Source organism: Schistocerca americana, unplaced genomic scaffold, assembly GCF_021461395.2.
Source record: "Schistocerca americana isolate TAMUIC-IGC-003095 unplaced genomic scaffold, iqSchAmer2.1 HiC_scaffold_325, whole genome shotgun sequence".
NCBI classification, from domain to species: Eukaryota; Metazoa; Arthropoda; class Insecta; order Orthoptera; family Acrididae; genus Schistocerca; species Schistocerca americana.
Genome location: NW_025726044.1, coordinates 53596 through 70597, shown reverse-complemented (window position 1 = coordinate 70597; position 17002 = coordinate 53596). Strand labels below are relative to the sequence as shown.

General features: G+C 54.7%; 42 non-coding genes across 42 annotated transcripts; 9 read left to right on the top strand and 33 right to left on the bottom strand.

Moving 5' to 3' along the window:
- Window positions 1-79: 79 nt before the first annotated feature.
- On the bottom strand, window positions 80-150 carry Trnag-gcc. Its single transcript has one exon. It is a non-coding gene; the product is annotated as a tRNA-Gly (tRNA).
- A 341-nt stretch (window positions 151-491) lies between these two features.
- On the top strand, window positions 492-563 carry Trnag-ucc. The gene has a single exon. It is a non-coding gene; the product is annotated as a tRNA-Gly (tRNA).
- A 581-nt stretch (window positions 564-1144) lies between these two features.
- Trnai-aau lies at window positions 1145-1218 on the bottom strand. Its single transcript has one exon. It is a non-coding gene; the product is annotated as a tRNA-Ile (tRNA).
- Window positions 1219-1416: 198 nt separating this feature from the next.
- On the bottom strand, window positions 1417-1488 carry Trnae-uuc. Its single transcript has one exon. It is a non-coding gene; the product is annotated as a tRNA-Glu (tRNA).
- Window positions 1489-1769: 281 nt separating this feature from the next.
- Trnam-cau lies at window positions 1770-1842 on the bottom strand. Its single transcript has one exon. It is a non-coding gene; the product is annotated as a tRNA-Met (tRNA).
- A 293-nt stretch (window positions 1843-2135) lies between these two features.
- On the bottom strand, window positions 2136-2206 carry Trnag-gcc. Its single transcript has one exon. It is a non-coding gene; the product is annotated as a tRNA-Gly (tRNA).
- A 341-nt stretch (window positions 2207-2547) lies between these two features.
- On the top strand, window positions 2548-2619 carry Trnag-ucc. The gene has a single exon. It is a non-coding gene; the product is annotated as a tRNA-Gly (tRNA).
- Window positions 2620-3145: 526 nt separating this feature from the next.
- Window positions 3146-3219, bottom strand: Trnai-aau. The gene has a single exon. It is a non-coding gene; the product is annotated as a tRNA-Ile (tRNA).
- Window positions 3220-3417: 198 nt separating this feature from the next.
- Window positions 3418-3489, bottom strand: Trnae-uuc. The gene has a single exon. It is a non-coding gene; the product is annotated as a tRNA-Glu (tRNA).
- Window positions 3490-3770: 281 nt separating this feature from the next.
- Trnam-cau lies at window positions 3771-3843 on the bottom strand. Its single transcript has one exon. It is a non-coding gene; the product is annotated as a tRNA-Met (tRNA).
- A 293-nt stretch (window positions 3844-4136) lies between these two features.
- On the bottom strand, window positions 4137-4207 carry Trnag-gcc. Its single transcript has one exon. It is a non-coding gene; the product is annotated as a tRNA-Gly (tRNA).
- Window positions 4208-4548: 341 nt separating this feature from the next.
- On the top strand, window positions 4549-4620 carry Trnag-ucc. Its single transcript has one exon. It is a non-coding gene; the product is annotated as a tRNA-Gly (tRNA).
- A 581-nt stretch (window positions 4621-5201) lies between these two features.
- On the bottom strand, window positions 5202-5275 carry Trnai-aau. The gene has a single exon. It is a non-coding gene; the product is annotated as a tRNA-Ile (tRNA).
- Window positions 5276-5473: 198 nt separating this feature from the next.
- Trnae-uuc lies at window positions 5474-5545 on the bottom strand. Its single transcript has one exon. It is a non-coding gene; the product is annotated as a tRNA-Glu (tRNA).
- Window positions 5546-5826: 281 nt separating this feature from the next.
- On the bottom strand, window positions 5827-5899 carry Trnam-cau. Its single transcript has one exon. It is a non-coding gene; the product is annotated as a tRNA-Met (tRNA).
- Window positions 5900-6192: 293 nt separating this feature from the next.
- On the bottom strand, window positions 6193-6263 carry Trnag-gcc. The gene has a single exon. It is a non-coding gene; the product is annotated as a tRNA-Gly (tRNA).
- A 341-nt stretch (window positions 6264-6604) lies between these two features.
- On the top strand, window positions 6605-6676 carry Trnag-ucc. Its single transcript has one exon. It is a non-coding gene; the product is annotated as a tRNA-Gly (tRNA).
- Window positions 6677-7257: 581 nt separating this feature from the next.
- Window positions 7258-7331, bottom strand: Trnai-aau. The gene has a single exon. It is a non-coding gene; the product is annotated as a tRNA-Ile (tRNA).
- Window positions 7332-7529: 198 nt separating this feature from the next.
- On the bottom strand, window positions 7530-7601 carry Trnae-uuc. Its single transcript has one exon. It is a non-coding gene; the product is annotated as a tRNA-Glu (tRNA).
- Window positions 7602-7882: 281 nt separating this feature from the next.
- On the bottom strand, window positions 7883-7955 carry Trnam-cau. The gene has a single exon. It is a non-coding gene; the product is annotated as a tRNA-Met (tRNA).
- Window positions 7956-8248: 293 nt separating this feature from the next.
- Window positions 8249-8319, bottom strand: Trnag-gcc. Its single transcript has one exon. It is a non-coding gene; the product is annotated as a tRNA-Gly (tRNA).
- Window positions 8320-8660: 341 nt separating this feature from the next.
- Window positions 8661-8732, top strand: Trnag-ucc. Its single transcript has one exon. It is a non-coding gene; the product is annotated as a tRNA-Gly (tRNA).
- A 581-nt stretch (window positions 8733-9313) lies between these two features.
- Window positions 9314-9387, bottom strand: Trnai-aau. The gene has a single exon. It is a non-coding gene; the product is annotated as a tRNA-Ile (tRNA).
- A 198-nt stretch (window positions 9388-9585) lies between these two features.
- Window positions 9586-9657, bottom strand: Trnae-uuc. The gene has a single exon. It is a non-coding gene; the product is annotated as a tRNA-Glu (tRNA).
- A 281-nt stretch (window positions 9658-9938) lies between these two features.
- Window positions 9939-10011, bottom strand: Trnam-cau. Its single transcript has one exon. It is a non-coding gene; the product is annotated as a tRNA-Met (tRNA).
- A 293-nt stretch (window positions 10012-10304) lies between these two features.
- Window positions 10305-10375, bottom strand: Trnag-gcc. The gene has a single exon. It is a non-coding gene; the product is annotated as a tRNA-Gly (tRNA).
- Window positions 10376-10716: 341 nt separating this feature from the next.
- Window positions 10717-10788, top strand: Trnag-ucc. Its single transcript has one exon. It is a non-coding gene; the product is annotated as a tRNA-Gly (tRNA).
- Window positions 10789-11369: 581 nt separating this feature from the next.
- Window positions 11370-11443, bottom strand: Trnai-aau. The gene has a single exon. It is a non-coding gene; the product is annotated as a tRNA-Ile (tRNA).
- Window positions 11444-11641: 198 nt separating this feature from the next.
- Window positions 11642-11713, bottom strand: Trnae-uuc. The gene has a single exon. It is a non-coding gene; the product is annotated as a tRNA-Glu (tRNA).
- Window positions 11714-11994: 281 nt separating this feature from the next.
- On the bottom strand, window positions 11995-12067 carry Trnam-cau. Its single transcript has one exon. It is a non-coding gene; the product is annotated as a tRNA-Met (tRNA).
- A 293-nt stretch (window positions 12068-12360) lies between these two features.
- On the bottom strand, window positions 12361-12431 carry Trnag-gcc. The gene has a single exon. It is a non-coding gene; the product is annotated as a tRNA-Gly (tRNA).
- Window positions 12432-12772: 341 nt separating this feature from the next.
- On the top strand, window positions 12773-12844 carry Trnag-ucc. Its single transcript has one exon. It is a non-coding gene; the product is annotated as a tRNA-Gly (tRNA).
- Window positions 12845-13425: 581 nt separating this feature from the next.
- Window positions 13426-13499, bottom strand: Trnai-aau. Its single transcript has one exon. It is a non-coding gene; the product is annotated as a tRNA-Ile (tRNA).
- Window positions 13500-13697: 198 nt separating this feature from the next.
- Trnae-uuc lies at window positions 13698-13769 on the bottom strand. The gene has a single exon. It is a non-coding gene; the product is annotated as a tRNA-Glu (tRNA).
- A 281-nt stretch (window positions 13770-14050) lies between these two features.
- Window positions 14051-14123, bottom strand: Trnam-cau. The gene has a single exon. It is a non-coding gene; the product is annotated as a tRNA-Met (tRNA).
- Window positions 14124-14416: 293 nt separating this feature from the next.
- On the bottom strand, window positions 14417-14487 carry Trnag-gcc. Its single transcript has one exon. It is a non-coding gene; the product is annotated as a tRNA-Gly (tRNA).
- Window positions 14488-14828: 341 nt separating this feature from the next.
- Window positions 14829-14900, top strand: Trnag-ucc. The gene has a single exon. It is a non-coding gene; the product is annotated as a tRNA-Gly (tRNA).
- Window positions 14901-15481: 581 nt separating this feature from the next.
- Trnai-aau lies at window positions 15482-15555 on the bottom strand. The gene has a single exon. It is a non-coding gene; the product is annotated as a tRNA-Ile (tRNA).
- A 198-nt stretch (window positions 15556-15753) lies between these two features.
- Window positions 15754-15825, bottom strand: Trnae-uuc. Its single transcript has one exon. It is a non-coding gene; the product is annotated as a tRNA-Glu (tRNA).
- A 281-nt stretch (window positions 15826-16106) lies between these two features.
- Trnam-cau lies at window positions 16107-16179 on the bottom strand. Its single transcript has one exon. It is a non-coding gene; the product is annotated as a tRNA-Met (tRNA).
- Window positions 16180-16472: 293 nt separating this feature from the next.
- Trnag-gcc lies at window positions 16473-16543 on the bottom strand. Its single transcript has one exon. It is a non-coding gene; the product is annotated as a tRNA-Gly (tRNA).
- A 341-nt stretch (window positions 16544-16884) lies between these two features.
- Trnag-ucc lies at window positions 16885-16956 on the top strand. Its single transcript has one exon. It is a non-coding gene; the product is annotated as a tRNA-Gly (tRNA).
- Window positions 16957-17002: the final 46 nt, after the last annotated feature.

Genomic DNA, 17002 nt, shown 5'->3' with positions numbered 1-17002 from the left:
CCCGCGGTTCATTCTCATGGCTCACGCAGTTCGAGTGCGAAAGACACGCAGCACCCCTACCGGAGAAAAAACAAAATGATGCATCGGCCGGGAATCGAACCCGGGCCGCCCGCGTGGCAGGCGAGCATTCTACCACTGAACCACCGACGCTCGGGCCAGCGGTACCTTCACGCTGCTTCCCGAGCAGATGTCTCAAGGGAAAGTGGGACTGCCGTCAAGCGCCGTAGCATTCTGTGGAGAAGATGCTGCAGACGCTGAATCCTGCACTGCACTGCTTAAAGATGCCGCCAGAACGCGGTCCTCTGCGTACTCTTGCGTCGCCGGCGCCGACTCTTGCCAAAGGATGCGAAATGTGCGCGGATACGCTGTCCGAATGCGTCTGGATGTGCTCCCCTAGCCTGCCTCGAAATGCGCCTGCCGGGTACGATCACCTTCGGCCGCTGCCGACAGGCGGGAAGCCGACTCAGCGCGGTGGCGGGGCGCTCGCTTGTGCGGTGGTGGTGTAATGGTCAGCATAGTTGCCTTCCAAGCAGTTGATCCGGGTTCGATTCCCGGCCACCGCAGCAGGCTTTTAATTTCGCGTATGAGTACTTTTGCCACGCGCTCTTAAACTATTGTTTTTTCGCCCTCTTACTCGCTGCATACCAGCCCTTAGTGTGTCTCGACTTGTCTCGACTTTGCTCAGCTGACGCGAGAGCTGACGCTCTCAAATCGGCCTATATCAAAACGACAAGCACGAGAAACGACTGAGAGAGGTAAGGAGAGGCGAGGCGATGGACACACAGCACGCCCCCTTCATTTCACGGTGGCGTCTCCCTGGCCGAATCGGGCTGTAGCTCCGAAAACAAAGGAGAAACAAAAATAGGAAGTAAAACTGCCAATAGTGCCCTGTGTTCCCATGCGCTCACCCGCCCAAGTACTGACAAGGGCCAAAGTTGTTACGCATCGGCAATCGGACATTTTCTTTCATTTTCTCTAACCAGTGTATTCAAGATATTATGGCCATTGCCGAGTGAATGCTGTAGTGCTTCCCGACGAGTCGGGTTCGGATCCTCTGTCAACTTCCACGCAGGGTGATGATCATTTGGTCATCACACTCGCCAGCTGAAATCGGCGCTGCCTTTTCGCAGTAGTAAAAGAGAAGTGGCCCGTGGGGGGATCGAACCCACGACCTTCGCGTTATTAGCACGACGCTCTAACCAACTGAGCTAACGGGCCTCGGCAGATGCAGCTGCTCAGCCCTACGCTGGAATCAGATGGCATGAAGCCATACACCATTCCTATGGTCGTCGTGTGTCTGCTTCCCTAGTCTATATTCTGCTGACGGTCACGAAACAGTAGCTATATTGCGAGCAGGACGGGAAACGGCCGCTCGGACAGCTCAAACTTGTCACGATTAGTGTGGAAAAAATTCCGTTCCGGTACCGGGAATCGAACCCGGGCCTCCTGGGTGAAAGGCAGGTATCCTAGCCACTAGACCACACCGGATGCGGCCGTTTCATTCGACCGTTCGTACGGTCGCTTGTCGCATTGTCGCTCTCTTTGCGAGCATCTTTGCACATACTGACTGGCAAGGCGCGCACCTCAAACGTCGCAGAGCAATGCTTTTGGCTTCATGCTCTGCTGGGAGAAGAGGAATAGGGAAGCTGTATGTAGCAATAACAGGAAGTAAACATTTTCCCGCTGAAGCGTTGAAACGTTGTGGATAACAAACAAGAAATAAGTTGGCGCCCTAGCAACAGCACCACCTTCAGTCACAGAAAATTAGATGCCCCGGGTGAGGATCGAACTCACGACCTTAAGATTATGAGACTTACGCGCTGCCTACTGCGCTACCGAGGCAGGCGATCGTTAGACCTTCTGGAATCTTGGTAAGTACCGAATACAAGTGGTAGAGAGTCTGCACTCCCTGGCTCATTTTTTCTGTTGCTACACGTGCATTCACGGCGCGGCAGGCAACTTGCGATGCTAGGCCGACGCCAGTATGTACAATAGCACGCAGGAGTCCAAACGAGCAGTCGTCCGCGCTGCATGATTGGTTCTTTCCACACGGAATCCCGCGGTTCATTCTCATGGCTCACGCAGTTCGAGTGCGAAAGACACGCAGCACCCCTACCGGAGAAAAAACAAAATGATGCATCGGCCGGGAATCGAACCCGGGCCGCCCGCGTGGCAGGCGAGCATTCTACCACTGAACCACCGATGCTCGGGCCAGCGGTACCTTCACGCTGCTTCCCGAGCAGATGTCTCAAGGGAAAGTGGGACTGCCGTCAAGCGCCGTAGCATTCTGTGGAGAAGATGCTGCAGACGCTGAATCCTGCACTGCACTGCTTAAAGATGCCGCCAGAACGCGGTCCTCTGCGTACTCTTGCGTCGCCGGCGCCGACTCTTGCCAAAGGATGCGAAATGTGCGCGGATACGCTGTCCGAATGCGTCTGGATGTGCTCCCCTAGCCTGCCTCGAAATGCGCCTGCCGGGTACGATCACCTTCGGCCGCTGCCGACAGGCGGGAAGCCGACTCAGCGCGGTGGCGGGGCGCTCGCTTGTGCGGTGGTGGTGTAATGGTCAGCATAGTTGCCTTCCAAGCAGTTGATCCGGGTTCGATTCCCGGCCACCGCAGCAGGCTTTTAATTTCGCGTATGAGTACTTTTGCCACGCGCTCTTAAACTATTGTTTTTTCGCTCAGCTGACGCGAGAGCTGACGCTCTCAAATCGGCCTATATCAAAACGACAAGCACGAGAAACGACTGAGAGAGGTAAGGAGAGGCGAGGCGATGGACACACAGCACGCCCCCTTCATTTTACGGTGGCGTCTCCCTGGCCGAATCGGGCTGTAGCTCCGAAAACAAAGGAGAAACAAAAATAGGAAGTAAAACTGCCAATAGTGCCCTGTGTTCCCATGCGCTCACCCGCCCAAGTACTGACAAGGGCCAAAGTTGTTACGCATCGGCAATCGGACATTTTCTTTCATTTTCTCTAACCAGTGTATTCAAGATATTATGGCCATTGCCGAGTGAATGCTGTAGTGCTTCCCGACGAGTCGGGTTCGGATCCTCTGTCAACTTCCACGCAGGGTGATGATCATTTGGTCATCACACTCGCCAGCTGAAATCGGCGCTGCCTTTTCGCAGTAGTAAAAGAGAAGTGGCCCGTGGGGGGATCGAACCCACGACCTTCGCGTTATTAGCACGACGCTCTAACCAACTGAGCTAACGGGCCTCGGCAGATGCAGCTGCTCAGCCCTACGCTGGAATCAGATGGCATGAAGCCATACACCATTCCTATGGTCGTCGTGTGTCTGCTTCCCTAGTCTATATTCTGCTGACGGTCACGAAACAGTAGCTATATTGCGAGCAGGACGGGAAACGGCCGCTCGGACAGCTCAAACTTGTCACGATTAGTGTGGAAAAAATTCCGTTCCGGTACCGGGAATCGAACCCGGGCCTCCTGGGTGAATGGCAGGTATCCTAGCCACTAGACCACACCGGATGCGGCCGTTTCATTCGACCGTTCGTACGGTCGCTTGTCGCATTGTCGCTCTCTTTGCGAGCATCTTTGCACATACTGACTGGCAAGGCGCGCACCTCAAACGTCGCAGAGCAATGCTTTTGGCTTCATGCTCTGCTGGGAGAAGAGGAATAGGGAAGCTGTATGTAGCAATAACAGGAAGTAAACATTTTCCCGCTGAAGCGTTGAAACGTTGTGGATAACAAACAAGAAATAAGTTGGCGCCCTAGCAACAGCACCACCTTCAGTCACAGAAAATTAGATGCCCCGGGTGAGGATCGAACTCACGACCTTAAGATTATGAGACTTACGCGCTGCCTACTGCGCTACCGAGGCAGGCGATCGTTAGACCTTCTGGAATCTTGGTAAGTACCGAATACAAGTGGTAGAGAGTCTGCACTCCCTGGCTCATTTTTTCTGTTGCTACACGTGCATTCACGGCGCGGCAGGCAACTTGCGATGCTAGGCCGACGCCAGTATGTACAATAGCACGCAGGAGTCCAAACGAGCAGTCGTCCGCGCTGCATGATTGGTTCTTTCCACACGGAATCCCGCGGTTCATTCTCATGGCTCACGCAGTTCGAGTGCGAAAGACACGCAGCACCCCTACCGGAGAAAAAACAAAATGATGCATCGGCCGGGAATCGAACCCGGGCCGCCCGCGTGGCAGGCGAGCATTCTACCACTGAACCACCGATGCTCGGGCCAGCGGTACCTTCACGCTGCTTCCCGAGCAGATGTCTCAAGGGAAAGTGGGACTGCCGTCAAGCGCCGTAGCATTCTGTGGAGAAGATGCTGCAGACGCTGAATCCTGCACTGCACTGCTTAAAGATGCCGCCAGAACGCGGTCCTCTGCGTACTCTTGCGTCGCCGGCGCCGACTCTTGCCAAAGGATGCGAAATGTGCGCGGATACGCTGTCCGAATGCGTCTGGATGTGCTCCCCTAGCCTGCCTCGAAATGCGCCTGCCGGGTACGATCACCTTCGGCCGCTGCCGACAGGCGGGAAGCCGACTCAGCGCGGTGGCGGGGCGCTCGCTTGTGCGGTGGTGGTGTAATGGTCAGCATAGTTGCCTTCCAAGCAGTTGATCCGGGTTCGATTCCCGGCCACCGCAGCAGGCTTTTAATTTCGCGTATGAGTACTTTTGCCACGCGCTCTTAAACTATTGTTTTTTCGCCCTCTTACTCGCTGCATACCAGCCCTTAGTGTGTCTCGACTTGTCTCGACTTTGCTCAGCTGACGCGAGAGCTGACGCTCTCAAATCGGCCTATATCAAAACGACAAGCACGAGAAACGACTGAGAGAGGTAAGGAGAGGCGAGGCGATGGACACACAGCACGCCCCCTTCATTTCACGGTGGCGTCTCCCTGGCCGAATCGGGCTGTAGCTCCGAAAACAAAGGAGAAACAAAAATAGGAAGTAAAACTGCCAATAGTGCCCTGTGTTCCCATGCGCTCACCCGCCCAAGTACTGACAAGGGCCAAAGTTGTTACGCATCGGCAATCGGACATTTTCTTTCATTTTCTCTAACCAGTGTATTCAAGATATTATGGCCATTGCCGAGTGAATGCTGTAGTGCTTCCCGACGAGTCGGGTTCGGATCCTCTGTCAACTTCCACGCAGGGTGATGATCATTTGGTCATCACACTCGCCAGCTGAAATCGGCGCTGCCTTTTCGCAGTAGTAAAAGAGAAGTGGCCCGTGGGGGGATCGAACCCACGACCTTCGCGTTATTAGCACGACGCTCTAACCAACTGAGCTAACGGGCCTCGGCAGATGCAGCTGCTCAGCCCTACGCTGGAATCAGATGGCATGAAGCCATACACCATTCCTATGGTCGTCGTGTGTCTGCTTCCCTAGTCTATATTCTGCTGACGGTCACGAAACAGTAGCTATATTGCGAGCAGGACGGGAAACGGCCGCTCGGACAGCTCAAACTTGTCACGATTAGTGTGGAAAAAATTCCGCTCCGGTACCGGGAATCGAACCCGGGCCTCCTGGGTGAAAGGCAGGTATCCTAGCCACTAGACCACACCGGATGCGGCCGTTTCATTCGACCGTTCGTACGGTCGCTTGTCGCATTGTCGCTCTCTTTGCGAGCATCTTTGCACATACTGACTGGCAAGGCGCGCACCTCAAACGTCGCAGAGCAATGCTTTTGGCTTCATGCTCTGCTGGGAGAAGAGGAATAGGGAAGCTGTATGTAGCAATAACAGGAAGTAAACATTTTCCCGCTGAAGCGTTGAAACGTTGTGGATAACAAACAAGAAATAAGTTGGCGCCCTAGCAACAGCACCACCTTCAGTCACAGAAAATTAGATGCCCCGGGTGACGATCGAACTCACGACCTTAAGATTATGAGACTTACGCGCTGCCTACTGCGCTACCGAGGCAGGCGATCGTTAGACCTTCTGGAATCTTGGTAAGTACCGAATACAAGTGGTAGAGAGTCTGCACTCCCTGGCTCATTTTTTCTGTTGCTACACGTGCATTCACGGCGCGGCAGGCAACTTGCGATGCTAGGCCGACGCCAGTATGTACAATAGCACGCAGGAGTCCAAACGAGCAGTCGTCCGCGCTGCATGATTGGTTCTTTCCACACGGAATCCCGCGGTTCATTCTCATGGCTCACGCAGTTCGAGTGCGAAAGACACGCAGCACCCCTACCGGAGAAAAAACAAAATGATGCATCGGCCGGGAATCGAACCCGGGCCGCCCGCGTGGCAGGCGAGCATTCTACCACTGAACCACCGATGCTCGGGCCAGCGGTACCTTCACGCTGCTTCCCGAGCAGATGTCTCAAGGGAAAGTGGGACTGCCGTCAAGCGCCGTAGCATTCTGTGGAGAAGATGCTGCAGACGCTGAATCCTGCACTGCACTGCTTAAAGATGCCGCCAGAACGCGGTCCTCTGCGTACTCTTGCGTCGCCGGCGCCGACTCTTGCCAAAGGATGCGAAATGTGCGCGGATACGCTGTCCGAATGCGTCTGGATGTGCTCCCCTAGCCTGCCTCGAAATGCGCCTGCCGGGTACGATCACCTTCGGCCGCTGCCGACAGGCGGGAAGCCGACTCAGCGCGGTGGCGGGGCGCTCGCTTGTGCGGTGGTGGTGTAATGGTCAGCATAGTTGCCTTCCAAGCAGTTGATCCGGGTTCGATTCCCGGCCACCGCAGCAGGCTTTTAATTTCGCGTATGAGTACTTTTGCCACGCGCTCTTAAACTATTGTTTTTTCGCCCTCTTACTCGCTGCATACCAGCCCTTAGTGTGTCTCGACTTGTCTCGCCTTTGCTCAGCTGACGCGAGAGCTGACGCTCTCAAATCGGCCTATATCAAAACGACAAGCACGAGAAACGACTGAGAGAGGTAAGGAGAGGCGAGGCGATGGACACACAGCACGCCCCCTTCATTTCACGGTGGCGTCTCCCTGGCCGAATCGGGCTGTAGCTCCGAAAACAAAGGAGAAACAAAAATAGGAAGTAAAACTGCCAATAGTGCCCTGTGTTCCCATGCGCTCACCCGCCCAAGTACTGACAAGGGCCAAAGTTGTTACGCATCGGCAATCGGACATTTTCTTTCATTTTCTCTAACCAGTGTATTCAAGATATTATGGCCATTGCCGAGTGAATGCTGTAGTGCTTCCCGACGAGTCGGGTTCGGATCCTCTGTCAACTTCCACGCAGGGTGATGATCATTTGGTCATCACACTCGCCAGCTGAAATCGGCGCTGCCTTTTCGCAGTAGTAAAAGAGAAGTGGCCCGTGGGGGGATCGAACCCACGACCTTCGCGTTATTAGCACGACGCTCTAACCAACTGAGCTAACGGGCCTCGGCAGATGCAGCTGCTCAGCCCTACGCTGGAATCAGATGGCATGAAGCCATACACCATTCCTATGGTCGTCGTGTGTCTGCTTCCCTAGTCTATATTCTGCTGACGGTCACGAAACAGTAGCTATATTGCGAGCAGGACGGGAAACGGCCGCTCGGACAGCTCAAACTTGTCACGATTAGTGTGGAAAAAATTCCGTTCCGGTACCGGGAATCGAACCCGGGCCTCCTGGGTGAAAGGCAGGTATCCTAGCCACTAGACCACACCGGATGCGGCCGTTTCATTCGACCGTTCGTACGGTCGCTTGTCGCATTGTCGCTCTCTTTGCGAGCATCTTTGCACATACTGACTGGCAAGGCGCGCACCTCAAACGTCGCAGAGCAATGCTTTTGGCTTCATGCTCTGCTGGGAGAAGAGGAATAGGGAAGCTGTATGTAGCAATAACAGGAAGTAAACATTTTCCCGCTGAAGCGTTGAAACGTTGTGGATAACAAACAAGAAATAAGTTGGCGCCCTAGCAACAGCACCACCTTCAGTCACAGAAAATTAGATGCCCCGGGTGAGGATCGAACTCACGACCTTAAGATTATGAGACTTACGCGCTGCCTACTGCGCTACCGAGGCAGGCGATCGTTAGACCTTCTGGAATCTTGGTAAGTACCGAATACAAGTGGTAGAGAGTCTGCACTCCCTGGCTCATTTTTTCTGTTGCTACACGTGCATTCACGGCGCGGCAGGCAACTTGCGATGCTAGGCCGACGCCAGTATGTACAATAGCACGCAGGAGTCCAAACGAGCAGTCGTCCGCGCTGCATGATTGGTTCTTTCCACACGGAATCCCGCGGTTCATTCTCATGGCTCACGCAGTTCGAGTGCGAAAGACACGCAGCACCCCTACCGGAGAAAAAACAAAATGATGCATCGGCCGGGAATCGAACCCGGGCCGCCCGCGTGGCAGGCGAGCATTCTACCACTGAACCACCGATGCTCGGGCCAGCGGTACCTTCACGCTGCTTCCCGAGCAGATGTCTCAAGGGAAAGTGGGACTGCCGTCAAGCGCCGTAGCATTCTGTGGAGAAGATGCTGCAGACGCTGAATCCTGCACTGCACTGCTTAAAGATGCCGCCAGAACGCGGTCCTCTGCGTACTCTTGCGTCGCCGGCGCCGACTCTTGCCAAAGGATGCGAAATGTGCGCGGATACGCTGTCCGAATGCGTCTGGATGTGCTCCCCTAGCCTGCCTCGAAATGCGCCTGCCGGGTACGATCACCTTCGGCCGCTGCCGACAGGCGGGAAGCCGACTCAGCGCGGTGGCGGGGCGCTCGCTTGTGCGGTGGTGGTGTAATGGTCAGCATAGTTGCCTTCCAAGCAGTTGATCCGGGTTCGATTCCCGGCCACCGCAGCAGGCTTTTAATTTCGCGTATGAGTACTTTTGCCACGCGCTCTTAAACTATTGTTTTTTCGCCCTCTTACTCGCTGCATACCAGCCCTTAGTGTGTCTCGACTTGTCTCGACTTTGCTCAGCTGACGCGAGAGCTGACGCTCTCAAATCGGCCTATATCAAAACGACAAGCACGAGAAACGACTGAGAGAGGTAAGGAGAGGCGAGGCGATGGACACACAGCACGCCCCCTTCATTTCACGGTGGCGTCTCCCTGGCCGAATCGGGCTGTAGCTCCGAAAACAAAGGAGAAACAAAAATAGGAAGTAAAACTGCCAATAGTGCCCTGTGTTCCCATCCGCTCACCCGCCCAAGTACTGACAAGGGCCAAAGTTGTTACGCATCGGCAATCGGACATTTTCTTTCATTTTCTCTAACCAGTGTATTCAAGATATTATGGCCATTGCCGAGTGAATGCTGTAGTGCTTCCCGACGAGTCGGGTTCGGATCCTCTGTCAACTTCCACGCAGGGTGATGATCATTTGGTCATCACACTCGCCAGCTGAAATCGGCGCTGCCTTTTCGCAGTAGTAAAAGAGAAGTGGCCCGTGGGGGGATCGAACCCACGACCTTCGCGTTATTAGCACGACGCTCTAACCAACTGAGCTAACGGGCCTCGGCAGATGCAGCTGCTCAGCCCTACGCTGGAATCAGATGGCATGAAGCCATACACCATTCCTATGGTCGTCGTGTGTCTGCTTCCCTAGTCTATATTCTGCTGACGGTCACGAAACAGTAGCTATATTGCGAGCAGGACGGGAAACGGCCGCTCGGACAGCTCAAACTTGTCACGATTAGTGTGGAAAAAATTCCGTTCCGGTACCGGGAATCGAACCCGGGCCTCCTGGGTGAAAGGCAGGTATCCTAGCCACTAGACCACACCGGATGCGGCCGTTTCATTCGACCGTTCGTACGGTCGCTTGTCGCATTGTCGCTCTCTTTGCGAGCATCTTTGCACATACTGACTGGCAAGGCGCGCACCTCAAACGTCGCAGAGCAATGCTTTTGGCTTCATGCTCTGCTGGGAGAAGAGGAATAGGGAAGCTGTATGTAGCAATAACAGGAAGTAAACATTTTCCCGCTGAAGCGTTGAAACGTTGTGGATAACAAACAAGAAATAAGTTGGCGCCCTAGCAACAGCACCACCTTCAGTCACAGAAAATTAGATGCCCCGGGTGACGATCGAACTCACGACCTTAAGATTATGAGACTTACGCGCTGCCTACTGCGCTACCGAGGCAGGCGATCGTTAGACCTTCTGGAATCTTGGTAAGTACCGAATACAAGTGGTAGAGAGTCTGCACTCCCTGGCTCATTTTTTCTGTTGCTACACGTGCATTCACGGCGCGGCAGGCAACTTGCGATGCTAGGCCGACGCCAGTATGTACAATAGCACGCAGGAGTCCAAACGAGCAGTCGTCCGCGCTGCATGATTGGTTCTTTCCACACGGAATCCCGCGGTTCATTCTCATGGCTCACGCAGTTCGAGTGCGAAAGACACGCAGCACCCCTACCGGAGAAAAAACAAAATGATGCATCGGCCGGGAATCGAACCCGGGCCGCCCGCGTGGCAGGCGAGCATTCTACCACTGAACCACCGATGCTCGGGCCAGCGGTACCTTCACGCTGCTTCCCGAGCAGATGTCTCAAGGGAAAGTGGGACTGCCGTCAAGCGCCGTAGCATTCTGTGGAGAAGATGCTGCAGACGCTGAATCCTGCACTGCACTGCTTAAAGATGCCGCCAGAACGCGGTCCTCTGCGTACTCTTGCGTCGCCGGCGCCGACTCTTGCCAAAGGATGCGAAATGTGCGCGGATACGCTGTCCGAATGCGTCTGGATGTGCTCCCCTAGCCTGCCTCGAAATGCGCCTGCCGGGTACGATCACCTTCGGCCGCTGCCGACAGGCGGGAAGCCGACTCAGCGCGGTGGCGGGGCGCTCGCTTGTGCGGTGGTGGTGTAATGGTCAGCATAGTTGCCTTCCAAGCAGTTGATCCGGGTTCGATTCCCGGCCACCGCAGCAGGCTTTTAATTTCGCGTATGAGTACTTTTGCCACGCGCTCTTAAACTATTGTTTTTTCGCCCTCTTACTCGCTGCATACCAGCCCTTAGTGTGTCTCGACTTGTCTCGCCTTTGCTCAGCTGACGCGAGAGCTGACGCTCTCAAATCGGCCTATATCAAAACGACAAGCACGAGAAACGACTGAGAGAGGTAAGGAGAGGCGAGGCGATGGACACACAGCACGCCCCCTTCATTTCACGGTGGCGTCTCCCTGGCCGAATCGGGCTGTAGCTCCGAAAACAAAGGAGAAACAAAAATAGGAAGTAAAACTGCCAATAGTGCCCTGTGTTCCCATGCGCTCACCCGCCCAAGTACTGACAAGGGCCAAAGTTGTTACGCATCGGCAATCGGACATTTTCTTTCATTTTCTCTAACCAGTGTATTCAAGATATTATGGCCATTGCCGAGTGAATGCTGTAGTGCTTCCCGACGAGTCGGGTTCGGATCCTCTGTCAACTTCCACGCAGGGTGATGATCATTTGGTCATCACACTCGCCAGCTGAAATCGGCGCTGCCTTTTCGCAGTAGTAAAAGAGAAGTGGCCCGTGGGGGGATCGAACCCACGACCTTCGCGTTATTAGCACGACGCTCTAACCAACTGAGCTAACGGGCCTCGGCAGATGCAGCTGCTCAGCCCTACGCTGGAATCAGATGGCATGAAGCCATACACCATTCCTATGGTCGTCGTGTGTCTGCTTCCCTAGTCTATATTCTGCTGACGGTCACGAAACAGTAGCTATATTGCGAGCAGGACGGGAAACGGCCGCTCGGACAGCTCAAACTTGTCACGATTAGTGTGGAAAAAACTCCGTTCCGGTACCGGGAATCGAACCCGGGCCTCCTGGGTGAAAGGCAGGTATCCTAGCCACTAGACCACACCGGATGCGGCCGTTTCATTCGACCGTTCGTACGGTCGCTTGTCGCATTGTCGCTCTCTTTGCGAGCATCTTTGCACATACTGACTGGCAAGGCGCGCACCTCAAACGTCGCAGAGCAATGCTTTTGGCTTCATGCTCTGCTGGGAGAAGAGGAATAGGGAAGCTGTATGTAGCAATAACAGGAAGTAAACATTTTCCCGCTGAAGCGTTGAAACGTTGTGGATAACAAACAAGAAATAAGTTGGCGCCCTAGCAACAGCACCACCTTCAGTCACAGAAAATTAGATGCCCCGGGTGAGGATCGAACTCACGACCTTAAGATTATGAGACTTACGCGCTGCCTACTGCGCTACCGAGGCAGGCGATCGTTAGACCTTCTGGAATCTTGGTAAGTACCGAATACAAGTGGTAGAGAGTCTGCACTCCCTGGCTCATTTTTTCTGTTGCTACACGTGCATTCACGGCGCGGCAGGCAACTTGCGATGCTAGGCCGACGCCAGTATGTACAATAGCACGCAGGAGTCCAAACGAGCAGTCGTCCGCGCTGCATGATTGGTTCTTTCCACACGGAATCCCGCGGTTCATTCTCATGGCTCACGCAGTTCGAGTGCGAAAGACACGCAGCACCCCTACCGGAGAAAAAACAAAATGATGCATCGGCCGGGAATCGAACCCGGGCCGCCCGCGTGGCAGGCGAGCATTCTACCACTGAACCACCGATGCTCGGGCCAGCGGTACCTTCACGCTGCTTCCCGAGCAGATGTCTCAAGGGAAAGTGGGACTGCCGTCAAGCGCCGTAGCATTCTGTGGAGAAGATGCTGCAGACGCTGAATCCTGCACTGCACTGCTTAAAGATGCCGCCAGAACGCGGTCCTCTGCGTACTCTTGCGTCGCCGGCGCCGACTCTTGCCAAAGGATGCGAAATGTGCGCGGATACGCTGTCCGAATGCGTCTGGATGTGCTCCCCTAGCCTGCCTCGAAATGCGCCTGCCGGGTACGATCACCTTCGGCCGCTGCCGACAGGCGGGAAGCCGACTCAGCGCGGTGGCGGGGCGCTCGCTTGTGCGGTGGTGGTGTAATGGTCAGCATAGTTGCCTTCCAAGCAGTTGATCCGGGTTCGATTCCCGGCCACCGCAGCAGGCTTTTAATTTCGCGTATGAGTACTTTTGCCACGCGCTCTTAAACTATTGTTTTTTCGCCCTCTTACTCGCTGCATACCAGCCCTTAGTGTGTCTCGACTTGTCTCGACTTTGCTCAGCTGACGCGAGAGCTGACGCTCTCAAATCGGCCTATATCAAAACGACAAGCACGAGAAACGACTGAGAGAGGTAAGGAGAGGCGAGGCGATGGACACACAGCACGCCCCCTTCATTTCACGGTGGCGTCTCCCTGGCCGAATCGGGCTGTAGCTCCGAAAACAAAGGAGAAACAAAAATAGGAAGTAAAACTGCCAATAGTGCCCTGTGTTCCCATGCGCTCACCCGCCCAAGTACTGACAAGGGCCAAAGTTGTTACGCATCGGCAATCGGACATTTTCTTTCATTTTCTCTAACCAGTGTATTCAAGATATTATGGCCATTGCCGAGTGAATGCTGTAGTGCTTCCCGACGAGTCGGGTTCGGATCCTCTGTCAACTTCCACGCAGGGTGATGATCATTTGGTCATCACACTCGCCAGCTGAAATCGGCGCTGCCTTTTCGCAGTAGTAAAAGAGAAGTGGCCCGTGGGGGGATCGAACCCACGACCTTCGCGTTATTAGCACGACGCTCTAACCAACTGAGCTAACGGGCCTCGGCAGATGCAGCTGCTCAGCCCTACGCTGGAATCAGATGGCATGAAGCCATACACCATTCCTATGGTCGTCGTGTGTCTGCTTCCCTAGTCTATATTCTGCTGACGGTCACGAAACAGTAGCTATATTGCGAGCAGGACGGGAAACGGCCGCTCGGACAGCTCAAACTTGTCACGATTAGTGTGGAAAAAATTCCGTTCCGGTACCGGGAATCGAACCCGGGCCTCCTGGGTGAAAGGCAGGTATCCTAGCCACTAGACCACACCGGATGCGGCCGTTTCATTCGACCGTTCGTACGGTCGCTTGTCGCATTGTCGCTCTCTTTGCGAGCATCTTTGCACATACTGACTGGCAAGGCGCGCACCTCAAACGTCGCAGAGCAATGCTTTTGGCTTCATGCTCTGCTGGGAGAAGAGGAATAGGGAAGCTGTATGTAGCAATAACAGGAAGTAAACATTTTCCCGCTGAAGCGTTGAAACGTTGTGGATAACAAACAAGAAATAAGTTGGCGCCCTAGCAACAGCACCACCTTCAGTCACAGAAAATTAGATGCCCCGGGTGACGATCGAACTCACGACCTTAAGATTATGAGACTTACGCGCTGCCTACTGCGCTACCGAGGCAGGCGATCGTTAGACCTTCTGGAATCTTGGTAAGTACCGAATACAAGTGGTAGAGAGTCTGCACTCCCTGGCTCATTTTTTCTGTTGCTACACGTGCATTCACGGCGCGGCAGGCAACTTGCGATGCTAGGCCGACGCCAGTATGTACAATAGCACGCAGGAGTCCAAACGAGCAGTCGTCCGCGCTGCATGATTGGTTCTTTCCACACGGAATCCCGCGGTTCATTCTCATGGCTCACGCAGTTCGAGTGCGAAAGACACGCAGCACCCCTACCGGAGAAAAAACAAAATGATGCATCGGCCGGGAATCGAACCCGGGCCGCCCGCGTGGCAGGCGAGCATTCTACCACTGAACCACCGATGCTCGGGCCAGCGGTACCTTCACGCTGCTTCCCGAGCAGATGTCTCAAGGGAAAGTGGGACTGCCGTCAAGCGCCGTAGCATTCTGTGGAGAAGATGCTGCAGACGCTGAATCCTGCACTGCACTGCTTAAAGATGCCGCCAGAACGCGGTCCTCTGCGTACTCTTGCGTCGCCGGCGCCGACTCTTGCCAAAGGATGCGAAATGTGCGCGGATACGCTGTCCGAATGCGTCTGGATGTGCTCCCCTAGCCTGCCTCGAAATGCGCCTGCCGGGTACGATCACCTTCGGCCGCTGCCGACAGGCGGGAAGCCGACTCAGCGCGGTGGCGGGGCGCTCGCTTGTGCGGTGGTGGTGTAATGGTCAGCATAGTTGCCTTCCAAGCAGTTGATCCGGGTTCGATTCCCGGCCACCGCAGCAGGCTTTTAATTTCGCGTATGAGTACTTTTGCCACGCGCTCTTAAACTATTGTTTTTTCGCCCTCTTACTCGCTGCATACCAGCCCTTAGTGTGTCTCGACTTGTCTCGCCTTTGCTCAGCTGACGCGAGAGCTGACGCTCTCAAATCGGCCTATATCAAAACGACAAGCACGAGAAACGACTGAGAGAGGTAAGGAGAGGCGAGGCGATGGACACACAGCACGCCCCCTTCATTTCACGGTGGCGTCTCCCTGGCCGAATCGGGCTGTAGCTCCGAAAACAAAGGAGAAACAAAAATAGGAAGTAAAACTGCCAATAGTGCCCTGTGTTCCCATGCGCTCACCCGCCCAAGTACTGACAAGGGCCAAAGTTGTTACGCATCGGCAATCGGACATTTTCTTTCATTTTCTCTAACCAGTGTATTCAAGATATTATGGCCATTGCCGAGTGAATGCTGTAGTGCTTCCCGACGAGTCGGGTTCGGATCCTCTGTCAACTTCCACGCAGGGTGATGATCATTTGGTCATCACACTCGCCAGCTGAAATCGGCGCTGCCTTTTCGCAGTAGTAAAAGAGAAGTGGCCCGTGGGGGGATCGAACCCACGACCTTCGCGTTATTAGCACGACGCTCTAACCAACTGAGCTAACGGGCCTCGGCAGATGCAGCTGCTCAGCCCTACGCTGGAATCAGATGGCATGAAGCCATACACCATTCCTATGGTCGTCGTGTGTCTGCTTCCCTAGTCTATATTCTGCTGACGGTCACGAAACAGTAGCTATATTGCGAGCAGGACGGGAAACGGCCGCTCGGACAGCTCAAACTTGTCACGATTAGTGTGGAAAAAATTCCGTTCCGGTACCGGGAATCGAACCCGGGCCTCCTGGGTGAAAGGCAGGTATCCTAGCCACTAGACCACACCGGATGCGGCCGTTTCATTCGACCGTTCGTACGGTCGCTTGTCGCATTGTCGCTCTCTTTGCGAGCATCTTTGCACATACTGACTGGCAAGGCGCGCACCTCAAACGTCGCAGAGCAATGCTTTTGGCTTCATGCTCTGCTGGGAGAAGAGGAATAGGGAAGCTGTATGTAGCAATAACAGGAAGTAAACATTTTCCCGCTGAAGCGTTGAAACGTTGTGGATAACAAACAAGAAATAAGTTGGCGCCCTAGCAACAGCACCACCTTCAGTCACAGAAAATTAGATGCCCCGGGTGAGGATCGAACTCACGACCTTAAGATTATGAGACTTACGCGCTGCCTACTGCGCTACCGAGGCAGGCGATCGTTAGACCTTCTGGAATCTTGGTAAGTACCGAATACAAGTGGTAGAGAGTCTGCACTCCCTGGCTCATTTTTTCTGTTGCTACACGTGCATTCACGGCGCGGCAGGCAACTTGCGATGCTAGGCCGACGCCAGTATGTACAATAGCACGCAGGAGTCCAAACGAGCAGTCGTCCGCGCTGCATGATTGGTTCTTTCCACACGGAATCCCGCGGTTCATTCTCATGGCTCACGCAGTTCGAGTGCGAAAGACACGCAGCACCCCTACCGGAGAAAAAACAAAATGATGCATCGGCCGGGAATCGAACCCGGGCCGCCCGCGTGGCAGGCGAGCATTCTACCACTGAACCACCGATGCTCGGGCCAGCGGTACCTTCACGCTGCTTCCCGAGCAGATGTCTCAAGGGAAAGTGGGACTGCCGTCAAGCGCCGTAGCATTCTGTGGAGAAGATGCTGCAGACGCTGAATCCTGCACTGCACTGCTTAAAGATGCCGCCAGAACGCGGTCCTCTGCGTACTCTTGCGTCGCCGGCGCCGACTCTTGCCAAAGGATGCGAAATGTGCGCGGATACGCTGTCCGAATGCGTCTGGATGTGCTCCCCTAGCCTGCCTCGAAATGCGCCTGCCGGGTACGATCACCTTCGGCCGCTGCCGACAGGCGGGAAGCCGACTCAGCGCGGTGGCGGGGCGCTCGCTTGTGCGGTGGTGGTGTAATGGTCAGCATAGTTGCCTTCCAAGCAGTTGATCCGGGTTCGATTCCCGGCCACCGCAGCAGGCTTTTAATTTCGCGTATGAGTACTTTTGCCACGCGCTCTTA